General features: G+C 41.8%; 60 pseudogenes; all 60 read right to left on the reverse strand.

The window, feature by feature from the left end:
- Positions 1–42: 42 nt before the first annotated feature.
- Positions 43–161, reverse strand: LOC142727598 (5S ribosomal RNA; annotated as a pseudogene).
- A 67-nt stretch (positions 162–228) lies between these two features.
- Positions 229–347, reverse strand: LOC142727609 (5S ribosomal RNA; annotated as a pseudogene).
- A 254-nt stretch (positions 348–601) lies between these two features.
- On the reverse strand, positions 602–718 carry LOC142727097 (5S ribosomal RNA; annotated as a pseudogene).
- A 68-nt stretch (positions 719–786) lies between these two features.
- Positions 787–905, reverse strand: LOC142727424 (5S ribosomal RNA; annotated as a pseudogene).
- Positions 906–972: 67 nt separating this feature from the next.
- Positions 973–1091, reverse strand: LOC142727353 (5S ribosomal RNA; annotated as a pseudogene).
- Positions 1092–1158: 67 nt separating this feature from the next.
- On the reverse strand, positions 1159–1277 carry LOC142727028 (5S ribosomal RNA; annotated as a pseudogene).
- A 67-nt stretch (positions 1278–1344) lies between these two features.
- LOC142727465 (5S ribosomal RNA) lies at positions 1345–1463 on the reverse strand (annotated as a pseudogene).
- Positions 1464–1538: 75 nt separating this feature from the next.
- On the reverse strand, positions 1539–1657 carry LOC142727273 (5S ribosomal RNA; annotated as a pseudogene).
- A 67-nt stretch (positions 1658–1724) lies between these two features.
- LOC142727127 (5S ribosomal RNA) lies at positions 1725–1843 on the reverse strand (annotated as a pseudogene).
- A 67-nt stretch (positions 1844–1910) lies between these two features.
- Positions 1911–2029, reverse strand: LOC142727158 (5S ribosomal RNA; annotated as a pseudogene).
- Positions 2030–2282: 253 nt separating this feature from the next.
- On the reverse strand, positions 2283–2401 carry LOC142727075 (5S ribosomal RNA; annotated as a pseudogene).
- A 67-nt stretch (positions 2402–2468) lies between these two features.
- Positions 2469–2587, reverse strand: LOC142727477 (5S ribosomal RNA; annotated as a pseudogene).
- A 253-nt stretch (positions 2588–2840) lies between these two features.
- Positions 2841–2959, reverse strand: LOC142727172 (5S ribosomal RNA; annotated as a pseudogene).
- A 67-nt stretch (positions 2960–3026) lies between these two features.
- Positions 3027–3145, reverse strand: LOC142727323 (5S ribosomal RNA; annotated as a pseudogene).
- A 67-nt stretch (positions 3146–3212) lies between these two features.
- Positions 3213–3331, reverse strand: LOC142727274 (5S ribosomal RNA; annotated as a pseudogene).
- A 67-nt stretch (positions 3332–3398) lies between these two features.
- On the reverse strand, positions 3399–3517 carry LOC142727426 (5S ribosomal RNA; annotated as a pseudogene).
- Positions 3518–3584: 67 nt separating this feature from the next.
- On the reverse strand, positions 3585–3703 carry LOC142727636 (5S ribosomal RNA; annotated as a pseudogene).
- A 67-nt stretch (positions 3704–3770) lies between these two features.
- On the reverse strand, positions 3771–3889 carry LOC142727354 (5S ribosomal RNA; annotated as a pseudogene).
- Positions 3890–3956: 67 nt separating this feature from the next.
- Positions 3957–4075, reverse strand: LOC142727587 (5S ribosomal RNA; annotated as a pseudogene).
- A 67-nt stretch (positions 4076–4142) lies between these two features.
- On the reverse strand, positions 4143–4261 carry LOC142727296 (5S ribosomal RNA; annotated as a pseudogene).
- Positions 4262–4328: 67 nt separating this feature from the next.
- On the reverse strand, positions 4329–4447 carry LOC142727489 (5S ribosomal RNA; annotated as a pseudogene).
- A 67-nt stretch (positions 4448–4514) lies between these two features.
- Positions 4515–4633, reverse strand: LOC142727472 (5S ribosomal RNA; annotated as a pseudogene).
- A 66-nt stretch (positions 4634–4699) lies between these two features.
- Positions 4700–4818, reverse strand: LOC142727670 (5S ribosomal RNA; annotated as a pseudogene).
- Positions 4819–4885: 67 nt separating this feature from the next.
- Positions 4886–5004, reverse strand: LOC142727418 (5S ribosomal RNA; annotated as a pseudogene).
- Positions 5005–5257: 253 nt separating this feature from the next.
- Positions 5258–5376, reverse strand: LOC142727501 (5S ribosomal RNA; annotated as a pseudogene).
- A 253-nt stretch (positions 5377–5629) lies between these two features.
- LOC142727278 (5S ribosomal RNA) lies at positions 5630–5748 on the reverse strand (annotated as a pseudogene).
- Positions 5749–5815: 67 nt separating this feature from the next.
- Positions 5816–5934, reverse strand: LOC142727263 (5S ribosomal RNA; annotated as a pseudogene).
- A 67-nt stretch (positions 5935–6001) lies between these two features.
- On the reverse strand, positions 6002–6120 carry LOC142727321 (5S ribosomal RNA; annotated as a pseudogene).
- Positions 6121–6187: 67 nt separating this feature from the next.
- On the reverse strand, positions 6188–6306 carry LOC142727671 (5S ribosomal RNA; annotated as a pseudogene).
- Positions 6307–6373: 67 nt separating this feature from the next.
- On the reverse strand, positions 6374–6492 carry LOC142727539 (5S ribosomal RNA; annotated as a pseudogene).
- Positions 6493–6559: 67 nt separating this feature from the next.
- On the reverse strand, positions 6560–6678 carry LOC142727467 (5S ribosomal RNA; annotated as a pseudogene).
- Positions 6679–6745: 67 nt separating this feature from the next.
- On the reverse strand, positions 6746–6864 carry LOC142727366 (5S ribosomal RNA; annotated as a pseudogene).
- Positions 6865–6931: 67 nt separating this feature from the next.
- LOC142727599 (5S ribosomal RNA) lies at positions 6932–7050 on the reverse strand (annotated as a pseudogene).
- Positions 7051–7117: 67 nt separating this feature from the next.
- Positions 7118–7236, reverse strand: LOC142727459 (5S ribosomal RNA; annotated as a pseudogene).
- Positions 7237–7303: 67 nt separating this feature from the next.
- Positions 7304–7422, reverse strand: LOC142727404 (5S ribosomal RNA; annotated as a pseudogene).
- Positions 7423–7489: 67 nt separating this feature from the next.
- Positions 7490–7608, reverse strand: LOC142727061 (5S ribosomal RNA; annotated as a pseudogene).
- Positions 7609–7675: 67 nt separating this feature from the next.
- LOC142727442 (5S ribosomal RNA) lies at positions 7676–7794 on the reverse strand (annotated as a pseudogene).
- A 67-nt stretch (positions 7795–7861) lies between these two features.
- On the reverse strand, positions 7862–7980 carry LOC142727338 (5S ribosomal RNA; annotated as a pseudogene).
- Positions 7981–8047: 67 nt separating this feature from the next.
- On the reverse strand, positions 8048–8166 carry LOC142727339 (5S ribosomal RNA; annotated as a pseudogene).
- A 67-nt stretch (positions 8167–8233) lies between these two features.
- LOC142727586 (5S ribosomal RNA) lies at positions 8234–8352 on the reverse strand (annotated as a pseudogene).
- A 67-nt stretch (positions 8353–8419) lies between these two features.
- LOC142727034 (5S ribosomal RNA) lies at positions 8420–8538 on the reverse strand (annotated as a pseudogene).
- Positions 8539–8605: 67 nt separating this feature from the next.
- LOC142727427 (5S ribosomal RNA) lies at positions 8606–8724 on the reverse strand (annotated as a pseudogene).
- A 253-nt stretch (positions 8725–8977) lies between these two features.
- Positions 8978–9096, reverse strand: LOC142727209 (5S ribosomal RNA; annotated as a pseudogene).
- A 67-nt stretch (positions 9097–9163) lies between these two features.
- LOC142727664 (5S ribosomal RNA) lies at positions 9164–9282 on the reverse strand (annotated as a pseudogene).
- A 67-nt stretch (positions 9283–9349) lies between these two features.
- LOC142727062 (5S ribosomal RNA) lies at positions 9350–9468 on the reverse strand (annotated as a pseudogene).
- A 67-nt stretch (positions 9469–9535) lies between these two features.
- Positions 9536–9654, reverse strand: LOC142727123 (5S ribosomal RNA; annotated as a pseudogene).
- A 67-nt stretch (positions 9655–9721) lies between these two features.
- LOC142727238 (5S ribosomal RNA) lies at positions 9722–9840 on the reverse strand (annotated as a pseudogene).
- A 67-nt stretch (positions 9841–9907) lies between these two features.
- LOC142727658 (5S ribosomal RNA) lies at positions 9908–10026 on the reverse strand (annotated as a pseudogene).
- Positions 10027–10093: 67 nt separating this feature from the next.
- On the reverse strand, positions 10094–10212 carry LOC142727083 (5S ribosomal RNA; annotated as a pseudogene).
- Positions 10213–10281: 69 nt separating this feature from the next.
- LOC142727035 (5S ribosomal RNA) lies at positions 10282–10400 on the reverse strand (annotated as a pseudogene).
- A 253-nt stretch (positions 10401–10653) lies between these two features.
- On the reverse strand, positions 10654–10772 carry LOC142727430 (5S ribosomal RNA; annotated as a pseudogene).
- A 67-nt stretch (positions 10773–10839) lies between these two features.
- LOC142727437 (5S ribosomal RNA) lies at positions 10840–10958 on the reverse strand (annotated as a pseudogene).
- Positions 10959–11025: 67 nt separating this feature from the next.
- Positions 11026–11144, reverse strand: LOC142727518 (5S ribosomal RNA; annotated as a pseudogene).
- Positions 11145–11211: 67 nt separating this feature from the next.
- On the reverse strand, positions 11212–11330 carry LOC142727267 (5S ribosomal RNA; annotated as a pseudogene).
- Positions 11331–11397: 67 nt separating this feature from the next.
- LOC142727522 (5S ribosomal RNA) lies at positions 11398–11516 on the reverse strand (annotated as a pseudogene).
- Positions 11517–11583: 67 nt separating this feature from the next.
- On the reverse strand, positions 11584–11702 carry LOC142727386 (5S ribosomal RNA; annotated as a pseudogene).
- Positions 11703–11769: 67 nt separating this feature from the next.
- Positions 11770–11888, reverse strand: LOC142727515 (5S ribosomal RNA; annotated as a pseudogene).
- A 67-nt stretch (positions 11889–11955) lies between these two features.
- On the reverse strand, positions 11956–12074 carry LOC142727084 (5S ribosomal RNA; annotated as a pseudogene).
- A 439-nt stretch (positions 12075–12513) lies between these two features.
- Positions 12514–12632, reverse strand: LOC142727059 (5S ribosomal RNA; annotated as a pseudogene).
- A 67-nt stretch (positions 12633–12699) lies between these two features.
- Positions 12700–12818, reverse strand: LOC142727519 (5S ribosomal RNA; annotated as a pseudogene).
- Between the last annotated feature and the right edge of the window lie 22 nt (positions 12819–12840).

A 12840-nucleotide genomic window follows, 5' to 3' on the forward strand; every position in this document is an offset into this window, starting at 1 on the left:
CTTTAATCGATTGTGAAACAAAATCTAAATGACATAATAAAAAGTCAACCGCACCACGGATTCCCAGACAGTCTCCCACACTGGTACTAGCGAGGCGTTAAGCTGTGTAACTTCTGCGATCTAACGAGAGCAGGCACATTCAGCTTAGAATGGCCATTGACTTTGAATGCTTTAATCCATAGTCCTTTTTAATCGATTGTGAAACAAAATCTAAACGACATAATAAAAAGTCAACCGCACCACGGATCCCCAGACAATCTCCCACACTGGTACTAGCGAGGCCTAAAGCTGTGTAACTTCTGCGATCTGACGAGAGCAGGCACATTCAGCTTAGAATGGCCATTGACATTAAAAGACTTAATCCATAGTCCTATTTAATCTATTGTGAAACAAAATCTAAACAACATAATAAGAAGTCAACCGCACCACGGATTCCCAGACAGTCTTCCACACTGGTACTAGCGAGGCCTTAAGCTGTGTAACTTCTTTGATCTGTTGAGAGCAGGGACATTCAGCTTAGAATGGCCATTGACATTAAATGCTTTAATCCATAGTCCTTTTTAATCGATTGTGAAACAAAATCTAAACGACATAATAAAAATTCAAGCGCACCACGTATTCCCAGACAGTCTCCCACACTAGTACTAGCGAGGCCTTAAGCTGTGTAACTTCTGCGTTCTGACGAGAGCAGGCACATTCAGCTTAGAATGGCCATTGACGTTAAATGCTTTAATCCATAGTCCTATTTAATCGATTGTGAAACAAAATCTAAACGACATAATAGAAAGTCAACCGCACCACGGATTCCCAGACAGTCTCCCACACTGGTACTAGCGAGGCCTTAAGCTGTGTAACTTCTGCGATCTGACGAGAGCAGGCACATTCAGCTTAGAATGGCCTTTGACATTAAATGTTTTAATCCATAGTCCTTTTTAATCGATTGTGAAACAAAATCTAAACGACATAATAAAAAGTCAACCGCACCACGGATTCCCAGACAGTCTCCCACACTGGTACTAGCGAGGCCTTAAGCTGTGTAACTTCTGCGATCTGACGAGAGCAGGCACATTCAGTTTAGAATGGCCATTGACATTAAAAGCCTTAATCCATAGTCCTATTTAATCTATTGTGAAACAAAATCTAAACAACATAATAAAAAGTCAACCGCACCACGGATTCCCAGACAGTCTCCCACACTGGCACTAGCGAGGACTTAAGCTGTGTAACTTCTGCGATCTGACGAGAGCAGGGACATTCAGCTTAGAATGGCCATTGACGTTAAATGCTTTAATCCATAGTCCTTTTTAATCGATTGTGAAACAAAATCTAAACGACATAATAAAAAGTCAACCGCACCACGGATTCCCAGACAGTCTCCCACACTGGTACTAGCGAGGCCTTAAGCTGTGTAACTTCTGCGATCTGACGAGAGCAGGCACATTCAGCTTAGAATGGCCATTGACGTTAAATGCTTTAATGCTTTAATCCATAGTCCTATTTAATCAATTGTGAAACAAAATCTAAACGACATAATAAAAAGTCAACCACACCACGGATTCCCAGACAGTCTCCCACACTGGTACTAGCGAGGCCTTAAGCTGTGTAACTTCTGCGATCTGACGAGAGCAGGCACATTCAGCTTAGAATGGCCATTGACGTTAAATGCTTTAATCCATAGTCCTATTTAATCTATTGTGAAACAAAATCGAAACGACATAATAAAAAGTCAACCGCACCACGGATTCCCAGACAGTCTCCGACACTGGTACTAGCGAGGCGTTAAGCTGTGTAACTTCTGCGATCTAACGAGAGCAGGCACATTCAGCTTAGAATGGCCATTGACATTAAATGCTTTAATCCATAGTCCTTTTTAATCGATTGTGAAACAAAATCTAAACGACATAATAAAAAGTCAACCGCACCACGGATTCCCAGACAGTCTCCCACACTGGTACTAGCGAGGCCTTAAGCTGTGTAACTTCTGCGTTCTGACGAGAGCAGGCACATTCAGCTTAGAATGGCCATTGACGTTAAATGCTTTAATCCATAGTCCTATTTAATCTATTGTGAAACAAAATCTAAACGACATAATAAAAAGTCAACCGCACCACGGATTCCCAGACAGTCTGCCACACTGGTACTAGCGAGGCATTAAGCTGTGTAACTTCTGCGATCTGACGAAAGCAGGGACATTCAGCTGAGAATGGCCATTGACATTAAATGCTTTAATCCATAGTCCTTTTTAATCGATTGTGAAACAAAATCTAAACGACATAATAAAAATTCAACCGCACCACGGATTCCCAGACAGTCTCCCACACTGGTACTAGCGAGGCCTTAAGCTGTGTAACTTCTGCATTCTGACGAGAGCATGCACATTCAGCTTAGAATGGCCATTGACGTTAAATGCTTTAATCCATAGTCCTATTTAATCTATTGTGAAACAAAATCTAAACGACATAATAAAAAGTCAACCGCACCACGGATTCCCAGACAGTCTCCCACACTGGTACTAGCGAGGCCTTAAGCTGTGTAACTTCTGCGATCTGACGAGAGCAGGCACATTCAGCTTAGAATGGCCATTGACATTAAATGCTTTAATCCATAGTCCTTTTTAATCGATTGTGAAACAAAATCTAAACGACATAATAAAAAGTCAAACGCACCACGGATTCCCAGACAGTCTCCCACACTGGTACTAGGGAGGCGTTAAGCTGTGTAACTTCTGCGATCTAACGAGAGCAGGCACATTCAGCTTAGAATGGCCATTGACGTTAAATGTTTTAATCCATAGTCCTATTTAATCTATTGTGAAACAAAATCTAAACGACATAATAAAAAGTCAACCGCACCACGGATTCCCAGACAGTCTCCCACACTGGTACTAGCGAGGCCTTAAGCTGTGTAACTTCTGCGTTCTGACGAGAGCAGGCACATTCAGCTTAGAATGGCCATTGACGTTAAATGCTTTAATCCATAGTCCTATTTAATCTATTGTGAAACAAAATCTAAACGACATAATAAAAAGTCAACCGCACCACGGATTCCCAGACAGTCTTCCACACTGGTACTAGCGAGGCCTTAAGCTGTGTAACTTCTGCGATCTGACGAGAGCAGGCACATTCAGCTTAGAATGGCCATTGACATTAAAGGCTTTAATCCATAGTCCTTTTTAATCGATTGTGAAACAAAATCTAAACGACATAATAAAAAGTCAACCACACCACGGATTCCCAGACAGTCTCCCACACTGGTACTAGCGAGGCCTTAAGCTGTGTAACTTCTGCGATCTGACGAGAGCAGGCACATTCAGCTTAGAATGGCCATTGACATTAAATGCTTTAATCCATAGTCCTTTTTAATCGATTGTGAAACAAAATCTAAACGACATAATAAAAATTCAACCGCACCACGGATTCCCAGACAGTCTCCCACACTGGTACTAGCGAGGCCTTAAGCTGTGTAACTGCTGCGTTCTGACGAGAGCAGGCACATTCAGCTTAGAATGGCCATTGACGTTAAATGCTTTAATCCATAGTCCTATTTAATCTATTGTGAAACAAAATCTAAACGACATAATAAAAAGTCAGCCGCACCACGGATTCCCAGACAGTCTCCCACACTGGTACTAGCGAGGCCTTAAGCTGTGTAACTTCTGCGATCTGACGAGAACAGGCACATTCAGCTTAGAATGGCCATAGACATTAAATGCTTTAATCCATAGTCCTTTTTAATCGATTGTGAAACAAAATCTAAACGACATAATAAAAAGACAACCGCACCACGGATTCCCAGACAGTCTCCCACACTGGTACTAGCGAGGCCTTAAGCTGTGTAACTTCTGCGATCTGACGAGAGCAGGGACATTCAGCTTAGAATGGCCATTGACATCTAATGCTTTAATCCATAGTTCTTTTTAATCGATTGTGAAACAAAATCTAAACGACATAATAAAAATTCAACCGCACCACGGATTCCCAGACAGTCTCCCACACTGGTACTAGCGAGGCCTTAAGCTGTGTAATTTCTGTGATCTGACGAGAGCAGGCACATTCAGCTTAGAATGGCCATTGACATTAAATGCTTTAATCCATAGTCCTATTTAATCTATTGTGAAACAAAATCTAAACGACATAATAAAAAGTCAACCGCACCACGGATTCCCAGACAGTCTCCCACACTGGTACTAGAGAGGCCTTAAGCTGTGTAACTTCTGCGATCTGACGAGAGCAGGCACATTCAGCTTAGAATGGCCATTGACATTAAATGCTTTAATCCATAGTCCTTTTTAATCGATTGTGAAACAAAATCTAAACGACATAATAAAAAGTCAACCGCACCACGGATTCCCAGACAGTCTCCCACACTGGTACTAGCGAGGCCTTAAGCTGTGTAACTTCTGCGATCTGACGAGAGCAGGCACATTCAGCTTAGAATGGCCATTGACATTAAAAGCCTTAATCCATAGTCCTATTTAATCTATTGTGAAACAAAATCTAAACAACATAATAAAAAGTCAACCGCACCACGGATTCCCAGACAGTCTCCCACACTGGTACTAGCGAGGCCTTAATCTGTGTAACTTCTGCGATCTGACGAGAGCAGGGACATTCAGCTTAGAATGGCCATTGACATTAAATGCTTAATCCATAGTCCTTTTTAATCGATTGTGAAACAAAATCTAAACGACATAATAAAAATTCTACCGCACCACGGATTCCCAGACAGTCTCCAACACTGGTACTGGCGAGGCCTTAAGCTGTGTAACTTCTGCGTTCTGACGAGAGCAGGAACATTCAGCTTAGAATGGCCATTGACGTTAAATGCTTTAATCCATAGTCCTATTTAATCTATTGTGAAACAAAATCTAAACGACATAATAAAAAGTCAACCGCACCACGGATTCCCAGACAGTCTCCCACACTGGTACTAGCAAGGCCTTAAACTGTGTAACTTCTGCGATCTGACGAGAGCAGGCACATTCAGCTTAGAATGGCCATTGACATTAAATGCTTTAATCCATAGTCCTATTTAATCTATTGTGAAACTAAATCTTAACGACATAATAAAAAGTCAACCACACCACGGATTCCCAGACAGTCTCCCACACTGGTACTAGTGAGGCGTTAAGCTGTGTAACTTCTGCGATCTAACGAGAGCAGGCACATTCAGCTTAGAATTGCCATTGACATTAAATGCTTTAATCCATAGTCCTTTTTAATTGATTGTGAAACAAAATCTAAACGACATAATAAAAAGTCAACCGCACCACGGATTCCCAGACAGTCTCCCACACTGGTACTAGCGAGGCCTTAAGCTGTGTAACTTCTGCGATCTGACGAGAGCAGGCACATTCAGCTTAGAATGGCCATTGACGTTAAATGCTTTAATCCATAGTCCTATTTAATCTATTGTGAAACTAAATCTTAACGACATAATAAAAAGTCAACCACACCACGGATTCCCAGACAGTCTCCCACACTGGTACTAGTGAGGCGTTAAGCTGTGTAACTTCTGCGATCTAACGAGAGCAGGCACATTCAGCTTAGAATTGCCATTGACGTTAAATGCTTTAATCCATAGTCCTTTTTAATCGATTGTGAAACAAAATCTAAACGACATAATAAAAAGTCAACCGCACCACGGATTCCCAGACAGTCTCCCACACTGGTACTAGCGAGGCCTTAAGCTGTGTAACTTCTGCGATCTGACGAGAGCAGGCACATTCAGCTTAGAATGGCCATAGACATTAAATGCTTTAATCCATAGTCCTTTTTAATCGATTGTGAAACAAAATCTAAACGACATAATAAAAAGTCAACCGCACCACGGATTCCCAGACAGTCTCCCACACTGGTACTAGCGAGGCCTTAAGCTGTGTAACTTCTGCGATCTGACGAGAGCAGGTACATTCAGCTTAGAATGGCCATTGACATTAAAAGCCTTAATCCATAGTCCTATTTAATCTATTGTGAAACAAAATCTAAACAACATAAAAAAAAGTCAACCGCACCACAGATTCCCAGACAGTCTCCCACACTGGTACTAGCGAGGCCTTAAGCTGTGTAACTTCTGCGATCTGACGAGAGCAGGGACATTCAGCTTAGAATGGCCATTGACATTAAAAGACTTAATCCATAGTCCTTTTTAATCGATTGTGAAACAAAATCGAAACGACATAATAAAAATTCAACCGCACCACGGATTCCCAGACAGTCTCCCACACTGGTACTAGCGAGGCCTTAAGCTGTGTAACTGCTGCGTTCAGACGAGAGCAGGCACATTCAGCTTTGAATGGCCATTGACGTTAAATGCTTTAATCCATAGTCCTATTTAATCTATTGTGAAACAAAATCTAAACGACATAATAAAAAGTCAGCCGCACCACGGATTCCCAGACAGTCTCCCACACTGGTACTAGCGAGGCCTTAAGCTGTGTAACTTCTGCGATCTGACGAGAGCAGGCACATTCAGCTTAGAATGGCCATAGACATTAAATGCTTTAATCCATAGTCCTTTTTAATCGATTGTGAAACAAAATCTAAACGACATAATAAAAAGTCAACCGCACCACGGATTCCCAGACAGTCTCCCACACTGGTACTAGCGAGGCCTTAAGCTGTGTAACTTCTGCGATCTGACGAGAGCAGGGACATTCAGCTTAGAAGGGCCATTGACATCAAGTGCTTTAATCCATAGTCCTTTTTAATCGATTGTGAAACAAAATCTAAACGACATAATAAAAATTCAACCGCACCACGGATTCCCAGACAGTCTCCCACACTGGTACTAGCGAGGCCTTAAGCTGTGTAACTTCTGCGATCTGACGAGAGCAGGCACATTCAGCTTAGAATGGCCATTGACGTTAAATGCTTTAATCCATAGTCCTATTTAATCTATTGTGAAACAAAATGTAAACGACATAATATAAAGTCAACCGCACCACGGATTCCCAGACAGTCTCCCACACTGGTACTAGCGAGGCGTTAAGCTGTGTAACTTCTGCGATCTAACGAGAGCAGGCACATTCAGCTTAGAATGGCCATTGACATTAAATGCTTTAATCCATAGTCCTTTTTAATCGATTGTGAAACAAAATCTAAACGACATAATAAAAAGTCAACCTCACCACGGATTCCCAGACAGTCTCCCACACTGGTACTAGCGAGGCCTTAAGCTGTGTAACTTCTGCGATCTGACGAGAGCAGGCACATTCAGCTTAGAATGGCCATTGACATTAAAAGCCTTAATCCATAGTCCTATTTAATTTATTGTGAAACAAAATCTAAACAACATAATAAAAAGGCAACCGCACCACGGATTCCCAGACAGTCTCCCACACTGGTACTAGCGAGGCCTTAAGCTGTGTAACTTCTGCGATCTGACGAGAGCAGGGACATTCAGCTTAGAATGGCCATTGACATTAAATGCTTTAATACATAGTCCTTTTTAATCGATTGTGAAACAAAATCTAAACGACATAATAAAAATTCAACCGCACCACGGATTCCCAGACAGTTTCACACACTGGTACTAGCGAGGCCTTAAGCTGTGTAACTTCTGCGTTCTGACGAGAGCAGGCACATTCAGCTTAGAATGGCCATTGACGTTAAATTCTTTAATCCATAGTCCTATTTAATCTATTGTGAAACAAAATCTAAACGACATAATAAAAAGTCAACCGCACCACGGATTCCCAGACAGTCTCCCACACTGGTACTAGCAAAGCCTTAAGCTGTGTAACTTCTGCGATCTGACGAGAGCAGGCACATTCAGCTTAGAATGGCCATTGACATTAAATGCTTTAATCCATAGTCCTTTTTAATCGATTGTGAAACAAAATCTAAACGACATAATAAAAAGTCAACCGCACCACGGATTCCCAGACAGTCTCCCACACTGGTACTAGCGAGGCCTTAAGCTGTGTAACTACTGCGGTCTGACGAGAGCAGGCACATTCAGCTTAGAATGGCCATTGACATTAAATGCCTTAATCCATAGTCCTTTTTAATCGATTGTGAAACAAAATCTAAACAACATAATAAAAAGTCAACCGCACCACGGATTCCCAGACAGTCTCCCACACTGGTACTAGCAAGGCCTTAAGCTGTGTAACTTCTGCGATCTGACGAGAGCAGGGACATTCAGCTTAGAATGGCCATTGACATTAAATGCCTTAATCCATAGTCCTTTTTAATCGATTGTGAAACAAAATCTAAACGACATAATAAAAATTCAACCGCACCACAGATTCCCAGACAGTCTCCCACACTGGTACTAGCGAGGCCTTAAGCTGTGTAACTTCTGCGATCTGACGAGAGCAGGCACATTCAGCTTAGAATAGCCATTGACGTTAAATGCTTTAATCGATAGTCCTATTTAATCTATTGTGAAACAAAATCTAAACGACATAATAAAAAGGCAACCGCACCACGGATTCCCAGACAGTCTCCCACACTGGTACTAGCGAGGCGTTAAGCTGTGTAACTTCTGCGATCTAACGAGAGCAGGCACATTCAGCTTAGAATGGCCATTGACATTAAATGCTTTAATCCATAGTCCTTTTTAATCGATTGTGAAACAAAATCTAAACGACATAATAAAAAGTCAACCGCACCACGGATTCCCAGACACTCTCCCACACTGGTACTAGTGAGGCCTTAAGCTGTGTAACTTCTGCGATCTGACGAGAGCAGGTACATTCAGCTTAGAATGGCAATTGACATTAAAAGCCTTAATCCATAGTCCTATTTAATCTATTGTGAAACAAAATCTAAACGACATAATAAAAAGTCAACCGCACCACGGATTCCCAGACAGTCTGGCACACTGGTACTAGCAAGGCCTTAAGCTGTGTAACTTCTGCGATCCGACGAGAGCAGGCACATTCAGCTTAGAATGGCCATTGACATTAAATGCTTTAATCCATAGTCCTTTTTAATCGATTGTGAAACAAAATCTAAACGACATAATAAAAAGTCAACCGCACCACGGATTCCCAGACAGTCTCCCACACTGGTACTAGCGAGGCCTTAAGCTGTGTAACTTCTGCGATCTAACGAGAGCAGGCACATTCAGCTTAGAATGGCCATTGACATTAAATGCTTTAATCCATAGTCCTTTTTAATCGATTGTGAAACAAAATCTAAACGACATAATAAAAAGGCAACCGCACCACGGATTCCCAGACAGTCTCCCACACTGGAACTAGCGAGGCCTTAAGCTGTGTAACTTCTGCGATCTGACGAGAGCAGGGACATTCAGCTTAGAATGGCCATTGACATTAAATGCTTTAATACATAGTCCTTTTTAATCGATTGTGAAACAAAATCTAAACGACATAATAAAAATTCAACCGCACCACGGATTCCCAGACAGTTTCACACACTGGTACTAGCGAGGCCTTAAGCTGTGTAACTTCTGCGTTCTGACGAGAGCAGGCACATTCAGCTTAGAATGGCCATTGACGTTAAATTCTTTAATCCATAGTCCTATTTAATCTATTGTGAAACAAAATCTAAACGACATAATAAAAAGTCAACCGCACCACGGATTCCCAGACAGTTTCCCACACTGGTACTAGCAAAGCCTTAAGCTGTGTAATTTCTGCGATTTGACGAGAGCAGGCACATTCAGCTTAGAATGGCCATTGACATTAAATGCTTTAATCCATAGTCCTTTTTAATCGATTGTGAAACAAAATCTAAACGACATAATAAAAAGTCAACCGCACCACGGATTCCCAGACAGTCTCCCACACTGGTACTAGCGAGGCCTTAAGCTGTGTAACTACTGCGGTCTGACGAGAGCAGGTACATTCAGCTTAGAATGGCCATTGACATTAAATGCCTTAATCCATAGTCCTTTTTAATCGATTGTGAAACAAAATCTAAACAACATAATAAAAAGTCAACCGTACCACGGATTCCCAGACAGTCTCCAACACTGGTACTAGCAAGGCCTTAAGCTGTGTAACTTCTGCGATCTGACGAGAGCAGGGACATTCAGCTTAGAATGGCCATTGACATTAAATGCTTTAATCCATAGTCCTTTTTAATCGATTGTGAAACAAAATCTAAACGACATAATAAAAATTCAACCGCACCACAGATTCCCAGACAGTCTCCCACACTGGTACTAGCGAGGCCTTAAGCTGTGTAACATCTGCGATCTGACGAGAGCAGGCACATTCAGCTTAGAATAGCCATTGACGTTAAATGCTATTTAATCCATAGTCCTATTTAATCTATTGTGAAACAAAATCTAAACGACATAATAAAAAGGCAACCGCACCACGGATTCCCAGACAGTCTCCCACACTGGTACTAGCGAGGCGTTAAGCTGTGTAACTTCTGCGATCTAACGAGAGCAGGCACATTCAGCTTAGAATGGCCATTGACATGAAATGCTTTAATCCATAGTCCTTTTTAATCGATTGTGAAACAAAATCTAAACGACATAATAAAAAGTCAACCGCACCACGGATTCCCAGACACTCTCCCACACTGGTACTAGCGAGGGCTTAAGCTGTGTAACTTCTGCGATCTAACGAGAGCAGGCACATTCAGCTTAGAATTGCCATTGACATTAAATGCTTTAATCCATAGTCCTTTTTAATCGATTGTGAAACAAAATCTAAACGACATAATAAAAAGTCTACCGCACCAAGGATTCCCAGACAGTCTCCCACACTGGTACTAGCGAGGCCTTAAGCTGTGTAACTTCTGCGATCTGACGAGAGCAGGTACATTCAGCTTAGAATGGCCATTGACATTAAAAGCCTTAATCCATAGTCCTATTTAATCTATTGTGAAACAAAATCTAAACAACATAATAAAAAGTCAACCGCACCACGGATTCCCAGACAGTCTCCCACACTGGTACTAGCGAGGCCTTAAGCTGTATAACTTCTGCGATCTGACGAGAGCAGGGACATTCAGCTTAGAAAGGCCATTGACATTAAATGCTTTAATCCATAGTCCTTTTTAATCGATTGTGAAACAAAATCTAAACGACATAATAAAAATTCAACCGCACCACGGATTCCCAGACAGTCTCCCACACTGGTACTAGCGAGGCCTTAAGCTGTGTAAGTTCTGCGTTCTGACGAGAGCAGGCACATTCAGCTTAGAATGGCCATTGACGTTAAATGCTTTAATCCATAGTCCTATTTAATCTATTGTGAAACAAAATCTAAACGACATAATAAAAAGTCAACCGCACCACGGATTCCCAGACAGTCTCCCACACTGGTACTAGCGAGGCCTTAAGCTGTGTAAGTTCTGCGTTCTGACGAGAGCAGGCACATTCAGCTTAGAATGGCCATTGACGTTAAATGCTTTAATCCATAGTCCTATTTAATCTATTGTGAAACAAAATCTAAACGACATAATAAAAAGTCAACCGCACCACGGATTCCCAGACAGTCTCCCACACTGGTACTAGCGAGGCCTTAAGCTGTGTAACTTCTGTGATCCGACGAGAGCAGGCACATTCAGCTTAGAATGGCCATTGACATTAAATGCTTTAATCCATAGTCCTTTTTAATCGATTGTGAAACAAAATCTAAACGACATAATAAAAAGTCAACCGCACCACGGATTCCCAGACAGTCTCCCACACTGGTACTAGCGAGGCCTTAAGCTGTGTAACTTCTGCGATCTGACGAGAGCAGGTACATTCAGCTTAGAATGGCCATTGACATTAAATGCCTTAATCCATAGTCCTTTTTAATCGATTGTGAAACAAAATCTAAACAACATAATAAAAAGTCAACCGCACCACGGATTCCCAGACAGTCTCCAACACTGGTACTAGCAAGGCCTTAAGCTGTGTAACTTCTGCGATCTGACGAGAGCAGGGACATTCAGCTTAGAATGGCCATTGACATTAAATGCTTTAATCCATAGTCCTTTTTAATCGATTGTGAAACAAAATCTAAACGACATAATAAAAATTCAACCGCACCACAGATTCCCAGACAGTCTCCCACACTGGTACTAGCGAGGCCTTAAGCTGTGTAACATCTGCGATCTGACGAGAGCAGGCACATTCAGCTTAGAATAGCCATTGACGTTAAATGCTTTAATCCATAGTCCTATTTAATCTATTGTGAAACAAAATCTAAACGACATAATAAAAAGGCAACCGCACCACGGATTCCCAGACAGTCTCCCACACTGGTACTAGCGAGGCGTTAAGTTGTGTAACTTCTGCGATCTAACGAGAGCAGGCACATTCAGCTTAGAATGGCCATTGACATGAAATGCTTTAATCCATAGTCCTTTTTAATCGATTGTGAAACAAAATCTAAACGACATAATAAAAAGTCAACCGCACCACGGATTCCCAGATACTCTCCCACACTGGTACTAGCGAGGGCTTAAGCTGTGTAACTTCTGCGATCTAACGAGAGCAGGCACATTCAGCTTAGAATTGCCATTGACATTAAATGCTTTAATCCATAGTCCTTTTTAATCGATTGTGAAACAAAATCTAAACGACATAATAAAAAGTCTACCGCACCAAGGATTCCCAGACAGTCTCCCACACTGGTACTAGCGAGGCCTTAAGCTGTGTAACTTCTGCGATCTGACGAGAGCAGGGACATTCAGCTTAGAAAGGCCATTGACATTAAATGCTTTAATCCATAGTCCTTTTTAATCGATTGTGAAACAAAATCTAAACGACATAATAAAAATTCAACCGCACCACGGATTCCCAGACAGTCTCCCACACTGGTACTAGCGAGGCCTTAAGCTGTGTAAGTTCTGCGTTCTGACGAGAGCAGGCACATTCAGCTTAGAATGGCCATTGACGTTAAATGCTTTAATCCATAGT

Source organism: Rhinoderma darwinii, unplaced genomic scaffold (assembly GCF_050947455.1).
Source record: "Rhinoderma darwinii isolate aRhiDar2 unplaced genomic scaffold, aRhiDar2.hap1 Scaffold_647, whole genome shotgun sequence".
Lineage (NCBI taxonomy): Eukaryota > Metazoa > Chordata > Amphibia > Anura > Rhinodermatidae > Rhinoderma > Rhinoderma darwinii.